The sequence below is a fragment of the Ictidomys tridecemlineatus genome, chromosome 5 (assembly GCF_052094955.1).
Source record: "Ictidomys tridecemlineatus isolate mIctTri1 chromosome 5, mIctTri1.hap1, whole genome shotgun sequence".
Lineage (NCBI taxonomy): Eukaryota > Metazoa > Chordata > Mammalia > Rodentia > Sciuridae > Ictidomys > Ictidomys tridecemlineatus.
The window spans coordinates 69,843,682-69,863,758 of record NC_135481.1 but is presented as its reverse complement, the minus strand read 5'-3'; positions in this window follow the sequence as shown (position 1 = coordinate 69,863,758).

The window sequence follows — 20,077 nt, the reverse complement described above, 5'->3', positions numbered from 1 at the left end:
TCAGGTAAACAGGCAGGTCAAGGAAGCCGACCAAGAATATGCAGAGGAACTTTGTAGTTACTTCTCTTTTCCGGCCTTTCCTAATGATGATCCCAATGCTTATTTAGAACTATGACATTTAAAAAGCCAAAATATTTTTACTCTGTTATGATAGGTATCATGGTTAGTTTGTACGTTAATGTGACTAAACAGTTATTTAAACAAGCACTATTCTAAATGTTGATTGTGAAGGTGTTTTGTAGATGTGGTTAATATGTACAGTCAGTTGATTTTCTGTCAAGAAGGTTATCTTTGATAAATGTTCATGGGCCTTGTTTAATCAATTAAACACCTCAAAAGCAAAAGTTGAGGTTTCCTAGGGAAGAAGAAGTTTTACCTCAAGACTGCAGTTATTAGCAACTGCCGGAGTTTATAGCCTGCCAGGCTACTTGATGAATTTCAAACTTGCCAATCCCCACAATTGCTTCAGACATTTCTCTGGAGAACCCTAATGCGGTAGGCATGACTTATTTTGTACTTTCTACCTTTTCTATTATTCATATATTCATCCAACAAATCCTTAACTAAGTATAAAAAATTGATCATACTTTTTGTGGGAATAAGATAATGAATAACTCAAGATTTCTTCTCTCAATGGTATTTCAATGTGATAAGGCAGGTGGGGACAAGTGTGTGTGTGTGTGTGTGTGTGTGTGTGTGTGTGTGTGTGTGTGTGTAAAATAAGGCACATTGGCACATTAGACCACCATAAATGCTTAATAAACTAAATATTTTAAGATTCCAGAGGGTACATAAAACTCTTAGAGGTACTTAAAAAGTAGCAGAGATAAAGGAGAGGAACAAAAAACTTGTTGAAGGAAAAACAAAGGAAGAGCACATGGTAGTTGACAAAACTTTTCCTTCATGGGGGGAATAGGAATCAGGTTTAAAAAGCAAGAAAATACATCTGAAAAAAAGTTGAATGGATTCAGCGATAAAACTTTAATGTCATTCTGTGAAGTTGTACATTTTTCTGTATTCATTGGGCACTATCCTGGTCAATGGTAATGTTTGTGCTTAAAATGATAAATGTATTGTCTCCAATAAATCAGAATGGAGAAAGAGACACATTTATCATTTACAGAAAAGTACATGGTAATTTGAAAAGATATGCCATTTAAGATAATTTTGATAATACATTTGAATTCTATCAGGAATACAAAGATGGAAATTATTATCTGCTCGTGGCTTTTGAAACAAAATATTTTACAAATATGTCACAATGAAAATGACTATTCTGTATAATTAAAGTGCACTAGTTAAAGATGAAAAAAATATTGAAAGATTGGTTATTTTTGTCTGAGTTCAGTATTTAAATGTTTTCTGAAATATTTAATAATGGTAATATATAGATATGCTACAGCAGAAATCTGTGCCATTAGACAGAAAGGTATGATTGGACCTTTTCATACCTTTGATGAAACTAAGGGATGAAACTAATGATGATCAATGATGAAACTAAGGGAGAACCCTGGAAATGAATCTGGGCCCCATCTGAAGTAAAGTCTTCCATTGTTAATCATTTTTATAGAGTGTTTCTTGGCTACTTTTTTGCTGAGGCACTATGTAATCAGGATGTATGGACAAAGGACAAGATTTTAGCAACTTAAAATGTACTGAAAATATTTTGTGCTATAGTTTACTTATTTCTAAGATTAGGAGAATACATCTATCTTAATCGTACCTAGTAGATGTCTATACATTTCATAAGGGGAGGATTTGAATAGTCATTGGATTTGGAATATTTGAGAGCTGTATAATTGATCATTAATAAATTAAGTATTTTAAGATTCCAGAGAGGACATAAAATTCTTATATATCCCTAAAGCACTGTGACTATCTATTATCAAGATAGGCAGATATTTATGAATGCAATCAATTTGTGATATTATGAATTATAACTGATGACTTATTGCTTTGTCTTTAGTTGTTAGTCACCTTTTATCTGTCATCATTAACTCAAATTCCATTTATATATTGTCATAGGTTAAGAAATCAACCTGCACAATAAATAAAAAAGTAAAATATGGCACTTATTTTATTTTTGTGTATAATTAGTATTTCATATCAACAAACCAAGTCCCTTTGCTTCAGTATATGAAATTAGACTTTTTTAAAAGATCATCTTTTTGAACAGGATAATGTGCTCAAATTGATTCAGAAGGAGTGTATGAGGAAAGTCTTGGAAGCTCACCATCTGTTTGGGGCACACCAATCACACCCTCAGTGAGAACATTCCGAAGAGAAATGGATTCTTCTTTCCCAACTGTTCACTCAGTTTCTAGGGCCTGGAAAAACATATGCAATTCTCTGATTTTTTTTTCCACTTAAGATAATGATTTAGGTAATGTAAGATATATTTTATCTACAGAGATCAAAATTAACTATTTTCTGGATCTTGTTCACTGTTTGGATGCTTCTGAAAGAGTTCAAACAATTGGAAGTCATTTCAGGTTCAAGTTTAGCTAATTTTAAAAGTAGCTAACCAAAGAAGTCTTAAAAGTCTACTCCGAAAATCATGGACTTGGAGCTGGATATGACAGATTCAGAATCCTGGAGGGAGTCCTTTTAGACTTGGGCAAGTCCTTTAGCCTCTGGCTTCAATTTGCTCATCTTAAACTGATCAAAACAGTGTGATGATTAAACATTCTGCACATGAAATGCTAGCAGAGAGTTTTATATGGTACACATTTAGTTTGCTATTCCCATTAACTATGAAAATTAGAGTAATGCAGAAGTCCAAAACCTAAAGAAATACAGCAGAGTGATCAAGCAAAAATGGTGAAAATCTTAGTTTTAAATATTTATTCATGAAATTAATGATCTTGATATTTTCATTACTTAGCTAATTTATTACTTTATCTTGTGCTTTTAATTAAGCAGGACAATAAGCTTTGTTTACTATCTCTTGGCCCTATTTTTAATGCAAGATTTTATAAACCTAATTTAATAATATCAATTGTATAACATCCCTAAAGATTATGACAAACAAATTCTTAGTTAACAAAATCACATGAAATCGCTTTCTGAGTCTCTTCTATTTATGTATATTTCTTGAAACATAAATACTTTTCACTGGATTAACAAGTTTTATTTTTTTTTAAATTAAATTTAGATCTATTCCCATTTTGTAGAGTTACCTAGAGTCAATGTATAATTGGTAAAATGAAAATTGTCAGAGTTTTTTTTTAACAACTTCCAAGTTCTGAGCCACAAAATAAAACAACAAAGAAACTGTCATTTTTTTCTGATTTCAATACATATGTAGTATGTACTGTTGCCTTTTCTCAAATACTAACATTAATTCTTGTTGCTCGATGAAGACAACAGAAAAATATTTTCATGAAATCACGTGCTAATAGTTACTTTATTATTATAGTAATAGTGTTTATATGATTTTTAAATTTAAGAGCCTTTTCAAGTGTTTTTCATGTTTAATTCAAAGATATCATTAAAAGAATGTAATCATATTCTTTCCTTGATGAGGAAATTGAGGCACAGAGACATTTAATAAATGGTCTAACATCATACAATTATTTAATGGCAAGAAAAATACAACCTAAGAATTTTAATTCCATGTCCATCTAATTCCCACTCACTTCACTAAACTCTTTCATTCTATAAATCTTTAACTTAGACATTAATCTTATTTTTGCCACCAGGAGAAATACTTTAAAACACTGTGTGACTACTGTAAGAATTAAGGGCAATGATGTTTTGACATGCAGGGAAGATATTGACTTAGACTTCAGTAAGAAGTCTGCAAATGATATTTCCTGATTAATGTAACAGGACATTTACAGATACAGAAGAGGAAGGTTCACTTATCAGAAATAATATGGAAAAGAATGAGCTACTTTGGAAAACACTGTCGTAGTACATTTTTTAAAAATCCAGATTTCTGAAAGCTGCTTCTAATATGAATGACCAAGTTCTCATTGAACTCCCAGAGTCATCAAGAATAACCCCTGAACAAACAAACAAAAAAAACTAAACCAAACCAAATAAAAACAAATGTTAAACTAAACTGAAAAAAAAATTATCTGAGAGTGAACAAAAGCACACAGGTTGTACATGGAAACCAGTGTTTGGAAATGGGGAACAGAAAATAGTGAAATTTCAATTTGCATAGCCTTTTAGACTGTAGGAAGGCTCCAGTTGACCCTATGGAGTTTGTTTAAAACAAGAACTAAAAAAATAGACATTGGAGCAACCTCTGCTGCTGAGAAGTAAGGCAATGGGGATCTAGAATCTGAGTTGACCAACAGTTTCTGGAAAGGAGAGAAGTAGAGGCATATGCCATGCATATAAACTATGCTCAAGTTTCTGGTTGACCCCTGAACCACATATAATCAATAACTTCTAAGTAGCCTAACTTAAAAAAAAAATTAAAGAATTGAACTGAAAATTTTAGCTGCTCTCAAAGAGGTATACTTTATAATTTGTATTTAACCAAGTTATTTGCTTTCTGAAATAAAAATAAATGATGATTTCTTTCAAGGAAGTAGAATTGCATCCTGATCTTCTACAATGCAACATTCACAATGTCACAAATACAGTTAACAATTATCTGTGTTAACATAACCAGAAAAATGTATTTTGAAGAGAAAAAAATATCAATGGAAAATTTTGATAAAACCAAGTTGATGGAAATTTTCAGAAAAAGAAGTTTACAGCAGGTGAGCATGGTGGAACATGATTGTAAACTCAGTGGCTCAGGAGGCTGAGTCAGGAGATACAACCTAAGAATTTTAATTCCATGTCCATCTAATTCCCACTCACTTCACTAAACTCTTTCATCTATAAATCTTGAACTTAGATATTAATCTTATTTTTGCCAACAGGAGAAATTCTTTAATGTTTAAAGTCAGCCTCAGCAACTTAGGGAGGCCCTCAGCAACCTAGCAAAACACTTTCTTAAAATAAATAAATAAATAAATAGGCTGAGGATGTGGCTAAGTAGTTAAGTGACCCTGGGTTCAATCACTGGTACCAAAAACCAAAATTTAAAGCAGCTCTAGCAGCTCTGCATCGATACACAATGATATAATGAATAAACAGATAGAAAATATTAATAGAGTAATGGAAACAATAAAGATTTCACTTAATAGCCTCAACAGAAGAATGGAAACAATAAAGGAAATGTCAGTGAACTGGAAGATAGATCAATAGGAATTACCACATATGAAGAACAGAAGGAAAAAAAAAGAAGATTAAGAAAAAATTTTACCATATTTTAACTTCACATTAGAAGATGTATGAGAAATACAATGGAACAGAAAAAAAAATCTTTAAAGTCATGTCTTAAAAATTCACAGAGAAAGACAATGCATTACTTACAAGAAAACAATGATTTAAATTAGTGACTGCTTCTTATCAGAAATTATGGAGACAAGAATACTATGGAACTAATGTCTAAGGATTAGTTGGAAAAACTTGAACACAAAAACATCAAACTAACCTGTTCGAACAAAGTTCTCTGCTGTGCAAAATTATCCTTCAGATATGAAAGTGAAATAAAGACTATTTAAAAATATTTATTTATTTTTAGGTGTAGATGGACACAACACAATGCCTTATATTTATGTGGTGCTGAGGATAGAACCTGGGTCCTGCCGGTGCTAGGCGAGTGCTCTACCGCTGAGCCACAATCCCAGCCCAAGACTCTTTTGTAATTAAACAAAAAAGAAGAAAAACAAAACACTAAGAGGATTTTTAGCAGAAATCTTACGTTACAAAAATTTAAAAGGAAATTATTCAATGTGAAGAAAATTGATACCAGTAAAAACCCAGGCATTCTGGAAAGAATAAACTGTTCCAGAAATGATAAATATACAGAAATAGATAGATATAAAAAACAACCTCCTTTAATTTCTTTAAGATACATATTATGTTTTGAAGAAAAATATTAAAAGATTTTCTTGCAAGATTTATGCAATATGTAAAAGCAGTATACATTAAAATGATAGTGTATGATATAAAGCAAGAATTTATATCATGGCAGATTAGGGTCTATTTTTGTAGGTATTATTTTATTAGACTGCATGCCATATTTATTTCTGCCTAAACTATCTGTGACTGCTTTTGTGCAACAATGATAGAAATTGTTTGATTTGAAAAGAGTAACAAAAAGGAGGAATATTTCTATGTAACTGCAATATTTCTATATTTTAGAAGTGGTGTAATTTTAGTCTAAAGAGTCTAAGAAAAATAGGAGGCACATTGTTATCACAGGAACAAACATTTTAGAAGTAGGAGATACAGTTAAAAATACAAGAACTTGTATAGGAATTCTAAAAGATAATTGTTAATCTAAAAAAAATTCATAAGAGGTAGAATAGAGGAACATGAAAGAGAAGACAGAAAGGAGATTAGATAAGAACGCTTCTTAAAAAAACAGAAAAAAAAGATTGTCAGAACAGAATAAAAAAAGACCCAACTTTATGGCATCTACAAAATGCACACTTCACATATAAAGAAACTGATTGATAGGTTGAAAGTACATGAAAGAAAAACAATATGCATCTAATTCTCATTATTCATAGACTTCACATTTGCAAATTTAGCTACTTGCAAAAATTTAAGTGCAATCTTAAAAGTGACACAGAGATTTCACAATTATTCATAGACATAAACAGATTAGTGAAAAAATTCACTTACCTAAGCATGCAGATACCCAGTTGAGGAAGAGCAAAATAGAACTCTGCCCTCTGTTTCAGCTCTGAGTCTGTGAAAAAAAATGTTCTTTTGTGGTCTATTTAGGGCCATGTTTTTCAAATGTATTTTGTTCATCACTTTGCTGTTTAAAATGTCTCCCAAACACAGTACTGAAGTGTTCTCTAGTATTCTCTAAGTGCAAAAAATGCTGTGGTATGCCCAAGGAAGAAAATATTTGTGTTAGATAAGCTTCCTCCAGGCATGATTTATAATGCTGTTGTCCTCAATGAAAGGAATAGAAAGTTATAAAGGCTGAGTTTAAAGGAGCAGAATTAAAAGAAAACTGGAATCAGGTACATATTAAAGCACCATGTGTATTTGAATTCGCAAAAATCTCTTCCATTGTTATCTAATGTCACAATTGTAACAGGTGTCATTGAATGTGAGAGATGAATGAGAGAAGATGACAAATATAGGGAACAGAAAGTGCAAGCATAAATGAAGAAATGAAGTAAAGGCTGTTCTCAAGGAAGAAACCACACAAAAATTGAATAGATTATCAATCATTTTTTAAAAAAATTGTTCCCAGTACACAACAGTGGCAGGTTAAAATTTTGTTTTTTATAAGAAAAATGGATCAGTATATTCTGAAAGATTAAAAATAAAAATCTATCAATATGTGAGTGGGGTAGTGGCTCAGTGGTAGAGTTCGTATGTGCAAGGCTCTGGGTTCAATCCTCAGCAACACATAAAAATAAATAAGTAAAATAAAGGTATTGTGTCCAACTACAACTAAATTTTTTTTTAAAAAATCTACCACTATGTAGTAAGTAGGAAATAATCACCTTTCAAATATTGAAAGGACAACTGGATATTATGGATGCTGAAGGAAAATGTGCTGACAGAGTTTTGTACAGAAAAAAGAAGTGACTCAGCCATTTTGTTTCTACATAAAACTTATGAAAAGTACCTTCAAAAGATCACAGGTGAAAACATGCATAAACACACTCTTAGTCACCCAAAAAAGTAAAGTACTTACAAGTCCTTTACTAGTAGTATCAAAGTACACTAGAACCAGATACAACACTTACATTTGAGGAACCTATTAGGAAAGAAAAAAAAAGAATATAAATGTACTATATATAAATATTTGAAAGTTATAATTAAAACAGAAAAGTAGAAAAATATTTTCTATCACTGTACCAAATAAACTTTCATGAGGACAAAATTTAAAATGTGGATGGGATATGACTTGAAAGTCAGTAAGATATTAAAGATAATTAAATTCAATCATTATTATGCATTTCTGAATGTTCTGTTGATGGAGCAATATTTAGATGGGCATTAAATATATGAATAATTCATGTTATCATTTATTCTATTATTTTAATAAAACCAAGAAGCTTCTGTAGTTAAGAATGTCAATATTTGTGGCCCACTAACAGTGATGTGATAAAGATTTTTAAAATTAAATGTAATTTATATATAGTATTTGAAACATATGTCTTTCATTAAAATATAAAGCAATGAGACATTTTAAATATTATTTTATTACCATAAGATTGTTTTCTTCTAAAATATTTAAAACTATCTATTAAAATAGTTAAATACATTTATTAACTTAGATTTCGATGACTCTGAAGATTTAGATATTTTTGAGAAATTATAAAAATATTTGAAATTTTAGCATTTTAAGTCCATAAAATTTCCAATGTGCTAATAAGTCTACAGCTGCATATATATAATTTGAAGAATAATGCATTCGATATTACATTATATTACAGTATTTGCTTTCCAGGTGTATCTGTGGTGATTGTAAACTAAATACACTAATTGTAATTATAATGAATAATTGATTACACAATAAATATGGCATAAAAAGCAGCAAGACAATGTATGCTCAGAACTGCCAAGAAATGTAAGGTTTTTTATATATGAATCAGCTGTAGTCATCTCTCAGAAATAGAGGACTTTTTAAATAATTGATTTTTCTTTCTCTTATTTAAGCACTCTCTTTGGTTCAATCTCCTTTCAATATCAGTTCTCCCCAGCACAAGTTAGGGTTTGTTATTATGTAGAATGTTGCCCCATCAAAGTCTTAGTCCTCAGACAAGTTGTTTGATTTTGTCCCAAGGACAGAGAACAAAACATGTGAAGCATTTTTGTATGGTCAAATGATGTTAATTAGGAGGCGGTTAGGGTTATATTGTTTTAGTGCTTAATATTGGGCATACAACAGAGGACTCAGGTATTCTTGTACTATTTTGTGTTTTTGTGTTTTTTTCCAGGGGTGGGGAGCAGTTACTGGAGATTAAACCCAGGGGCACTAACACTGAGCTACTTTCTAAGTTGTTGATGAGGCTGGCCTTCAACTCGAGCTCCTCCTGCTCAGCCTCCTGAGTCATTGGTATTACAGGCATGAGCCACCATGCCAGGCTGGGCTCATGTATTCTCCATAAAACTAAAGTTTTGTGTGTATGTTTGCAATAAACAGAGGCTGAAGAAAGCTGGGCCTGCAGCATGAATGTTTTCCAGTAAGGGACCTTGCCTCCCTGCTAGTCTAACTTTCTGTAAGATATATGTGCAAAAGCAATCTTGTCATGGGAGAACAGATAGATTGATTGAAACCAGACAATGTGCATTTGGGGTACTGAAGGAGTTTTGGGGAAGGAAGCTACTCAGAACCTAGGGATTGTGGGACCAGGGGATTTTGCAGTACCCCTGCCAGCAGGAAGCAGCCTCTGCCCACTGGAAGTTGACTTCATGTGCAGCCCCTCTCACTGGGGATAAGGAGTCTTTATTCATAGTTTTCTTGTTGAATAGGAAACTACATATGAGTTCTTGGCTTCATTTTTGGATAATTCCACTTTTGGACCATAGCTTGCTTCTGTAACTCATTTTCTAGTACTAAAACAAGGTGTTTTCATTCTCATCATTTATTTACTGATCAGGTGGAATCTTTTATGCCACTCAAGGATACTTTGGGTCTTCAAACAAAGAAGTTTTGAGGGGATAATAAACTCTTAGAATTAGAAAACTTTTTTTTTTTTTTTAGTTTTTCTACAAAGCAGGTCCATTTTAAATCTAAAGGATGAGAAACGCATGATTTGTTGTTATAATTGGAAGAATCTAAAAATATAGCCAGTGAACAGAAAACAATTTCATCTTCATACCATATTTCTTATGATTGATGGACACTCATAAACTAAACATATTTTTTTAAAAATTAATAAATTTTAGAACAATTCCCAAGAGAAATAAAACAATATGACAAATGTCATAATGTTTCCTATGGAGAGTGGAATGTGAAGGTTACAAAAATAACATGAATAATCCTATATTTTTCCAAAAGGACAAATGCATAATAAAATATTAGTAGCAGTTATTTCCAGGTATCAGAAATGTAAGTATTATGTATCCTCCATTTCAGTATTTAAACATATATCATTTTATTTCATTTTATTTTTATAGTACTGGGGATTGAATCCAGGGTGCTTTGCCAGTGAGCTATATACTGCATACAATCCTCCTGCCTCAGCCTCCGGAGTCACTAGGATTACAGGTATGTGCCACCATACCCAGCCTTATTTTAAAAACTGAGATGTGTGGGTGTAGTGTGTATGTTAACATATGAAATCCTCCACACTTTTAACTATATGTATTATATGAAGGCCCATATAATCTTGTAAGGGATATAGAATGTGTACATAAATATCCATGCTAAATGTAGAAAAATAAGGACATCTACAGATGTAGTACCATAGGTAGTTAACAGGGGAAGATAAGATGTTAGGTTTTTTTCTCTTGGCTTTTGGATTTCCTTGCAAAACTATTTTCTTTCCTCTGGGACAGACATATTTTTTTCAATCAAGTTCATCAGCTCTAACTTTTTGACATGACTATCTCTGATTATTTCTTCATATTAATCGCTATAACACAACTAAATTGAATAGGGTTTTGAGTCTGAAAAATAGAATTAGAAATTCCCATTAAATAATTTTGGTCAATTATATGGAACCTCATTAAATATATGGAGACCCTCAGATATAGAATATATTAAAATTAAAATCACCATATAATACTAAATAATATTTTATTGCATACTAATTTCCATTTATTTTCCAACTTTCCTTGCAATTTTATATTATTGCTTTTGTACTTATATAGTGGAAATACTATTAAGTATTCAGGTGCAATTCTGCTTTTTCAAAGAACACAACTATTGCCAGGAATGGTAGCGCGCACCTGTAATCCCAACAGCTTGGGAGCTTCAGGCAGGAGGATCACAAGTTCAAAGCCCTCCTCAGCAAAAGCAAGGTGCTAAGCAACTCAGTGAGACCCTGTCTTTAATAAAGTGCAAAAAAGGGCTGGGGATGTGGCTCAGTGGTTGAGTGCCCCAAGTTCAATCCCTGGTACCCCAAGAAAGAAGAACACAACTACTTTATTTGATTTATTCAGTATAACTCTTTCAATATATTATAGTGATTATACAAAGTGTGTTCTACCAAATTTCTTGACAAATATTTGACACTGAATTTCATAGTCAAGTACACTTGGGAAACATAATTTATTTCTATTAACAAATCAAAGGAAATTAAATTGCTTTTTAAAATCAAATCAATCTAACGTGTAAAACAGGTTAGCTCCCAAAATATTGTATCTTTTATATTTTCAAAGGTTTCATTATTATGGTTTAAGTTTTTAATTTAATAAATGTGGATGTTATCAGTGGGTAGAATTAAAATTTGAGCAACAAGAAATCATTGAGTTATGTACGATATGTAGGAAAATTGTTGAAAATGGCCTGTGGATGGCAGTATTTTTCATTCCAGAAGATAGCGTTGTTTTCCTTTTGATGATTCATGTTTATATCTTGACTCTGAATCATATATGAAAACAACCAGCTGAGTGTATATTGTCAGCTGGTAAGCACTTTTTAATGAACCAGACCTCACTTTTGTTTGAACATGAATCAATGTTTATGGTTTTATTTCAGAACAGCACCAGAATAAGGATCATTTTGGCCAAGAGAAAATTAAATCAGTCACTGATGAGAACTTATGAACAAGAACAGGCATCTCTAATGGTTCTGTAGCTATTTTGTCTGTTGTTCTATTTCTCTTCTATGCAGTGTGTTGTGGAGTGTATGATTTATTCATAGAAGGCACTGTCATTACTGCATGATTTTGCTCAGAACAACTGGGAAGTCATGACAAAACCCATTAAAGGAAGGGAATGATAATCAAAGTATCAACTGTTTACAGACCAAGTTTTATTTGTTTCATTGACTACATCCTACTGATCATTAAAGTTAAATCATTTGATAATGCCAAAGTTCAACCATTTTGAGCAATAAAAATGACAACTTTATGTTTCATTCTAATTTATCATATTCTAGTCTTGTCAATTCTTTTATTTTATGTTTATTCTAATTCATTATATATGATAGCATAATATATTACAATTCATGTTACACGTATAGAGCACACTTTTTCATATCTCTGGTTGTATACAAAGTATATACACACCATTCATGTCTTCATACATGTACTTAGGATAATGATGTTCATGTCATTCCACCATCTTTACTACCCCCATGCTTTCTCCCTTCCCTTCCCATACTTTGCCCTATCCAGAGTTTATCTAATCCTCCCATGCTCCCCCTCCAATGAATGAAGCTTCCTTATAACAGAGAAAATATTTGGCACTTGGTTTGTTGGGATTGGCTAGCTTCACTTAGCATTATTTTCTACAACTTCTTCCATTTATATCACATTTTCTTTATCCATTCATCTATTTAAAGGGCATCTAGATTGGTTCCACAGTTTAGCTATTGTGAATTGTGCTGCTATAAATATTTATATGGCTGTGTCCCTGTAGTATGCTCTTCTTAAAGTACTTTGGGTATAGACTGAGGAGTGGGATAGTTGGGTCAAATGGTGGTTTCATTCCCAGTTTTCCAAGGCATCTCTATACTGCTTTCCATATTGGCTGCACCAATTTGCAGTCCCACCAGCAGTGTAAGAGTGTACCTTTTCCCCCATATCCTCACCAACACTTATTGTTGTATGTATTCTTAATAGCTGCCATTCTGACTGGAGTGAGATGAAATCTTAGAGTAGTTTTGATTTGCACTTCTCTAAGTTCTAGAGATATTGAACACTTGCTCATATATTTGTTGATTGATTATATATAATCTTCTGAGAAGTGTCCTTGGACTATTCATGTCCTTGGACTATTTATTGATTGAGTTATTTGGGTTTTTTTTTTTTGATGTTTAGATTTTTCAGTTATTTATATACCCAAGAGATTAGTGCTCTATCTGAGGTACGAGTGATAAAAATTTGCTCCCAAGATGTAGGCTCTCTATTCACTCACTTATTGTTTCTTTGGCTAAGTAGAAGCTTTTTAGTTTAAATCCATCCCATTTATTGATTCTTGATATTAATTCTTGTGCTATAGGAGTCTTATTGAGGAAGTCAGGGTGTCATCCCACATGATTAGAGATTTGGGCCTAATTTTTCTTCTATTAGACACAGAGTTTCTTTTTTAATTCTTAGGTTCTTGATCTACTTTGAGTTGAGTTTTGTGCATTATGATAAATGGGGGTTTAATTTCATTTTCTTGCATATGGATTTCCAGTTTTCCCAGCACCATTTGTTGAAGAGCATCTTTTCTCCAATGTTTGTTCTTGGTGCCTTTGTCCAATATAAGATAATTGTAATTTAGTGGGTTAGTCTCTGTATCCTTTATTCTGTACCATTGGTCTATCAGTCTATTTTGGTGCCAATACCATGCTGTTTTTGTTACTATTGCTCTGTAGTATAGTTTAAGGTATGATATAGTGATGCCACCTGCTTTACTATTCTTGCTAAGGATTGCTTTAGCTATTCTGGGTCTCTTATTTTTCCACATGAATTTCATGACTGCTTTTTCAGGCTTGTCAATTCTGATAGTCCTTAGTGTTCCATTTCAGAATGATAAGTCAGTTATAATGAAAAATATTGTCTAAGTAATAGTTACAAATTAATGTGACCATCAGATTAATGAACCAGTTATACCAGTAAAGTCAAGGTTTACTTAAGGTATCAATCTTACAGGACCTCCACCTTGGTCCACTTGATATTTGTTATAGTAGGGGTAGGTGCCTCTTGATGATATACACAGACTTTGGATTTTTCACAAAATTGGGAAAGTAGATGTGTTAATTCCCTGAGATTTTTGACAAACTTCAACATACTCCATGGTTTAAAACAGCTTTAGTTTATTCTCTCATAGTTCTGGAGAATAGATGTCTGATATTCAGCAGTTTTGTACTCCCTTCAGGGTCCCCAGGGTAAAATCTATCCATTGCCCCTTCTACTTTCTGACCACTGCTAGTCTTGTTGGCCTGAGTCCAAACTTCAATGTCTGTCTTCATCTTCACATGATTTGTCTGTTTTTTTTTTCCTCTCAATGTCCTTTACAAAATCAATTGCTATTGTAGTTGTGGCCTACCAGGATAATCCTTGATGATAGCCCCATCTCAACATCATTAATTTATTGCATTGTAAAGACAGCTTTTCCAAATAAGATAACATTTGCAGTCTACTTTAGAGTGTTAGGATATTCAACCCACTACAGTAGGTGTTTGGTATTTCTCTTGAAGGACTTGACACGTTTTTTTTTTAGTTCGCTTCTATTTATAATTCTTCTCCAAGTAATTTCAGGTCTAATGAAGCTCTTTATTAACATGCATTCTCTATGAAAAGTTGAAAGTTTTCAGAAATATTTATATTTGGAATATGCAAATGTTACTTGACAAGCCCTCCTAATTTTACCATATGTTTATGTGGTCCATGAAGAATTAAGTTTACAATGAGTTAAAGAGTTTGTACCAAAAAGTAAATCCTCATCAAAAAAAAAAAAAAAGTCTTGCTAGGAAGAAAAAAATCAACTGATTAAAATGAAATGTTTAGAGTCTGTGTTAGTCAGCTTTGCATCACTGTGACCAAAATACATGATGACAACAACTTAGAGAAGAAAACTTTATTTTGGCTTACAAACCTTCAGAGGTTTAGTACAAAGCTGCCCAAGGCAGAAATTTCATGACAGAAGGGTGTGGCAGAGGAAAGCTATTCAGCTTATGGCAGTCAGAAAGGAGAGAGAGAGAGAGAGAGGAAGAAGCCAAGGACAATATATAGTCCCAAGGTGCACAACCCCAGTGACCTAAATCTCTAGGCACAGCTGACATGCCTACAATTCCCATATGGTAGTCCATTCAAATTATTAATCAACGAAATGGTTTGACCCATTGATAAGGTTACAGTCCCTACAATCCAATCATTGCTCAAAAGCTCCACTTCTGAACCTTGCTACATTGGGGATTATGCTTTCAATAGGTGAGCTTTTTGGGGAGTGGGGGCATTCCATAAAAATGGCTATAAGTATACACAATCTGGAAGGAGTTTCCTTCTGTTTGGCAGACTGATAATTGTTCTCAGAACAGTACTTTGTATTCTTGCCGCAGTCTGGCTGGGCACAAATCATGAGCCACTCAAGCAGGAACGAACTTTATTTCTGAACTCCACCAGCACACTCCACACACGCTCCCCAGGAACTCTCTCGAACGCCACCCACGTGGCTCCTCCAGGAACACCACACACCAACCGGAACTCCCACCACTGGGAACTTCACCAACCAATGCAAACTCTTCAGGAATCCCCACAAGAGCTCAACCGGAACTCAATGGGAACTCCGTGAGAACTCAAAAGTCATCATCTTAATGGCTCCCTGGCGTCACCTCTCAACCACTACTTATGGCAAAAATGCCATGCATCATCCCGACTCGGCTGTGGCCCTCAACAAATTCTGCTATTCTAAAAAATGTTCTAGTAAGTCTTCCATCTAGTTTTCCAGTTCTCTGAGCAAATTCAACCGAGTTTAAGTAACAATGACAAAAGTTTTTAAATTTGTACAGCTGTTTCACCTTTGAGGTTAATTAGGACAAAATAAGTTGTAAAAATAAATTTTCAAAGTGTTGAGAAAATATCTACCCTAAAGATTTTGGTCTTATTGTAAACTATAGATCAGTCATATGTAACTTGACATTTTAAATTCAGTATTGCCTTCTTCATTGGATTTATCAATATCAAATTCTCTATTCCTTTCTTGTCTTTCTGCTGGTTTTCAAATGATGAGTCAAAAAAACTTTGACATGTGATTATTTCTATTAGAATAACTTTTAGCAATTTGAAAATCATGCTTTTTACATTTCTGTTAAGATGATACCAATAATCTTAGACTATTTGACAACATTTGTCTATAACCTTACCCCTTCTAATCATTAGGTGTATTTTTCCCTAGGAGATTTCTTAGGAAATGATTACTATTTCACGTACCAGTAATAATTCATTAATAGGCTAAGCTAGCGTTTCTTGACATTGTGAATACAGAGCCTCATTAGGTACATTCTACTCCTAAGGACTAACAGACATATGTATAAACAAAAGTACATTAGTATAATTATAAAATTTGATACTGGATCTTTGCTAATGGCATGAGAGAACACAGGAATGATACCTTATTCAAGCTGAAGGATCCAAGTTTCCAAAAGGAAATAACTCCTTGAGGAATGTATTGTGGGACAATTAGAAATTCATTCACTGCTGAATTCCACTGTGTATCACCCTAAAAAATAATAATTCTGTTTAACTTTTTTAAAAAGGAGGCAAATTTGACACTTTACAGTCTTCTACCTGGTATGACCTTTAAAACAAGCTCAGGTACATTCAGAAACTAAAACAAAAGGAACCCCAAGTATGTCGGAAGAAAGTACTTAAGGGTAAGTGGAACGACACACCAGCAAGCCTTTTCCTTTTTTTGTAATTTATTGTGGCACCTGAAAGCCATTATTTCTGTGTCATAATTATTAAAAATAATCTCAAATGATGCTTGTAACACAGCGTCATTAGACTGAAGAAGGTGTCTCATCAACTGGGGACACCAAAACTAATCATGATCACTTTTTTCTTCTCTTTCATGTCATTCTGCTTCTTGCCTCAAGACACAAAGCTCACACTGGGTTTTTCTCCCTTACCACAGGAAGCAGTACACTTCACTTTGCCATTTTTATAAACTGGTAATAGCTGGGGAGCAACCCTTCAACAAAACTCAGTTGGTGTGGGAACACACGACAATCAGGTTTTAGTACATTCAAAGACAAAGTGACTTGAGCCTTAATTTAGAGAAAGGATAGGACTCTTGGACTCCACGTGCTTTTTGTCTTTGTTTTTGTTATTTTACTTATTTATTTATTTTAGCTGGTAGAAACCCTTGACTGGGACACAATGTGTGAATGTACAAAGCAATACATGAAACTCCCTTCAAAAGACTGAACAACTTTCTGTTGTTGATGTTGTCATTGGCAGAGTGATTTAGTGATTAAAAGGACACTTGTTCAGGCAGCTGCATTGGCAACTCAGTATGTGGTTAGCTTATAAGCTTCTGAACACAGAAATTTCTGCTCCTAGTAGGTAAAAGTTTTATCTTCTCCTAATCATTAAAGATGTGTTTGCATTAGCATATGGAGTGAAATACAAAGGCTCTATCTTAAATAAATGAAACAATTTGTCACTGCATGTGACAAGACTTCCTGCCTGTGATAATGAACACTTGTATGGGAGAGGAAACTGCCAAGAACTGGGAATTGAAATACAAAGAAGGGAGCTGATTTTCACCACTAAAAACAGAGCTTTTGCTTTTAAGTGTAAATCTATCATATATTATGTCCTCTAGCTAAATGAAGGCATTGTTCATTGTGTAGTAACTGTGACCTTGAAAAAATCACAAAGGAATGTATAGTACAAAAAATAAAAAATAAAAAAGGACTTGGGCTTAACAGCAAAGGATTTTCTTTTGTTTAAATTATCTAAAGTGAACAGAATTGTTAAGACTTGAAACTGAACTTGGACTCGTTTTCTATTTATCAAGTAAAATTTTTCTTAACTAATTATTTGTTATGCAAAGATAAGTTTCCATGTTCATGTAACAATTAAAATAAGGTTTATTGCCCTATGTAATTATATTGCAGAAACATATCTTTATGGAAACAAAACTTTTGCAACTATTTCCATAAATACTTACTGTAAAGTACGACTGACCATATTCTGAAGAAATTAGGTGAAATTGAAATAGTAGACTTTCCTTGTTTTATATTGTTTAGCATCTTAGAAATCAACACTGTATATGATCCTGAGTTGTTTATTATGCTTATAATGATCCTTAGAGCTCAAACAAGTAGAGAGAGATGCCATGAGAATTTTGAATTAGGTGTTTCTTATGAAAATAGGACCTCACACAATTGTGGGAGAGACTAATGAAGGAAGGATCTAGAATGCAGATTTGGGAAATAAAGAAAAAGTTACTATTTGGCCTACTGAAATGGGCAGCGGGTGGGGAAATGTCAGGGATTGTGGGAAATTCTGGGAAGGCAGTAATATCCAGCTGACAAATGAAATGAGAACACAAAGCTAAGGAGAAAGCTTAGGGCAAGTAGTTCATGTTGCATAATTCTTGCTTCTAAAGGCCTCCAGTTAAACATATGATGGTGGCCTTTGATTGCTGGTTGTCAGCAGTGCAGACAGCAAGAAGCCTGATGCAGAGTAAAATACCAGGGGACCCATCTTTACTGCCCACCACATTATCTAATCCAACATCCTTCAAAGAGTACTGGTACCTACTTCACTTCTGCCTTTTAAATATCAACCAGTTGCCTGTTTTGGCCAACTCTAGACAGAAACAAATGGGTATAAAATTCTGGGAAACATAGGTTTAGTGTGACTAAGTTGACAGACTACGAATTACCACATAGCTGATTAAAAATTATATAGACATCCAAGTAATGGTTAAGAAACTTAATGAGACAATTCAGTACACAATTTATTTGTGTTGAAATTAGTACAAAGTTATTTATTTTAACTTTAGTCACTTGATGTTAGTGGTGTTTGATTTTTTTGATTGTTTCTTTTTCTTAAGCGCCTTTTAATTTTTAATTGCTGAAAGTCATTAGCTACACCCAGGATTTAAATAAATTCACCATCATTTTTTGAGTGTGCGTGTGTTTGTGTGTGTGTGTGTGTGTGTGTGTGTATTCTAATTCATATTGATATTGTTGATATGAGGTTTGGATCTAATTTTCTAGCATTGACTTAGGATTTTATATTTATCACATATTAAATGTCCATATATTTTGGTCATTCTATATGTTGACTCTAATTCATGCCTCTCTCTATTAAAAAAGCAATACTGCATATGTAGAGACTCTAAGGCAGTATAATATAGTAGAACTTCCTCAGATGATTAATATTGGCATTGGAGAATATGGTAGCCACTTAAAATATGGCTAACATGACTGGTGAACTGAATTTTTAATTTACTTTTAATTAATTTGATTTTTTTATTTCAATAGCCAATGACTGCTTTATCAGAGAACCTACCTATAGAAGTAGTTTCATTATTTGTCAAGGGTTATCTCTTTTCATTACTTTACTTTTTCATTGTTTTTCAAGAATTTGTGAAAGTTTATTTTCCATATAAAATTTAATATCAGCTTTTCTAATTTCAGATAAATGGTTGATAATTTTATTGACATTACATCAAGTTACAAAAATTAATTTGGGATAAATACATATATGCTTGTGTATTAAAGAATTCAACCTTGTCTAAAAAGTTTGACCTTTGCCCTCAGATCCTCCTTGATTTAGCCTAGGTGACCTGAAGCAAAGTTTTAGCTCAACCTGTGGAGGTGCTAGAGACTGAGTCAGCCATATGGGTAGCTAACCAAGTCCAAATGACCAACATATGTCTGTCTGGACAGCAAGACTCAGGTGAATGCTCCTTGTTGGCAGTACTTGATACCTATTATAATACAGTGTTACCAGAAAATGTTTTGCACGACCACTTAGGGGAGAGTGGCACACCCTACAGTTGGAACTTTCCTGGACTCTGCCCTATGTGTCTCTTCCTTTAGCTTATTTTAATAGGTGTCTTTACACTGTGAGAAATGGTATCCATAAATATTAACAAGTTTCATTGAGTTCTCTGAGTCTTTCTAGTGAATTATCAAAGCTGATGGTGGTGTTGGGAACCAGAAAATCCCCAATTTATATGAGAATTAAGGTGGTCTTACTGACACCTAACTCTTCAGTAGGTGTCTAAGTGGACTGTGTTCTAATTTCACAATATGATAAAGTATTTTATCCAAAAAATGTATTTTCTGTTGTTTGATATTGTTTTCATACCAATTGGGAGTTTTAATTTAAAAAATATATATAGAGAGATTTTATACTTTTTTGGCTAATTTTTTATCTATCTTAATTTTTTTCAGTTATGGGATGTTGCA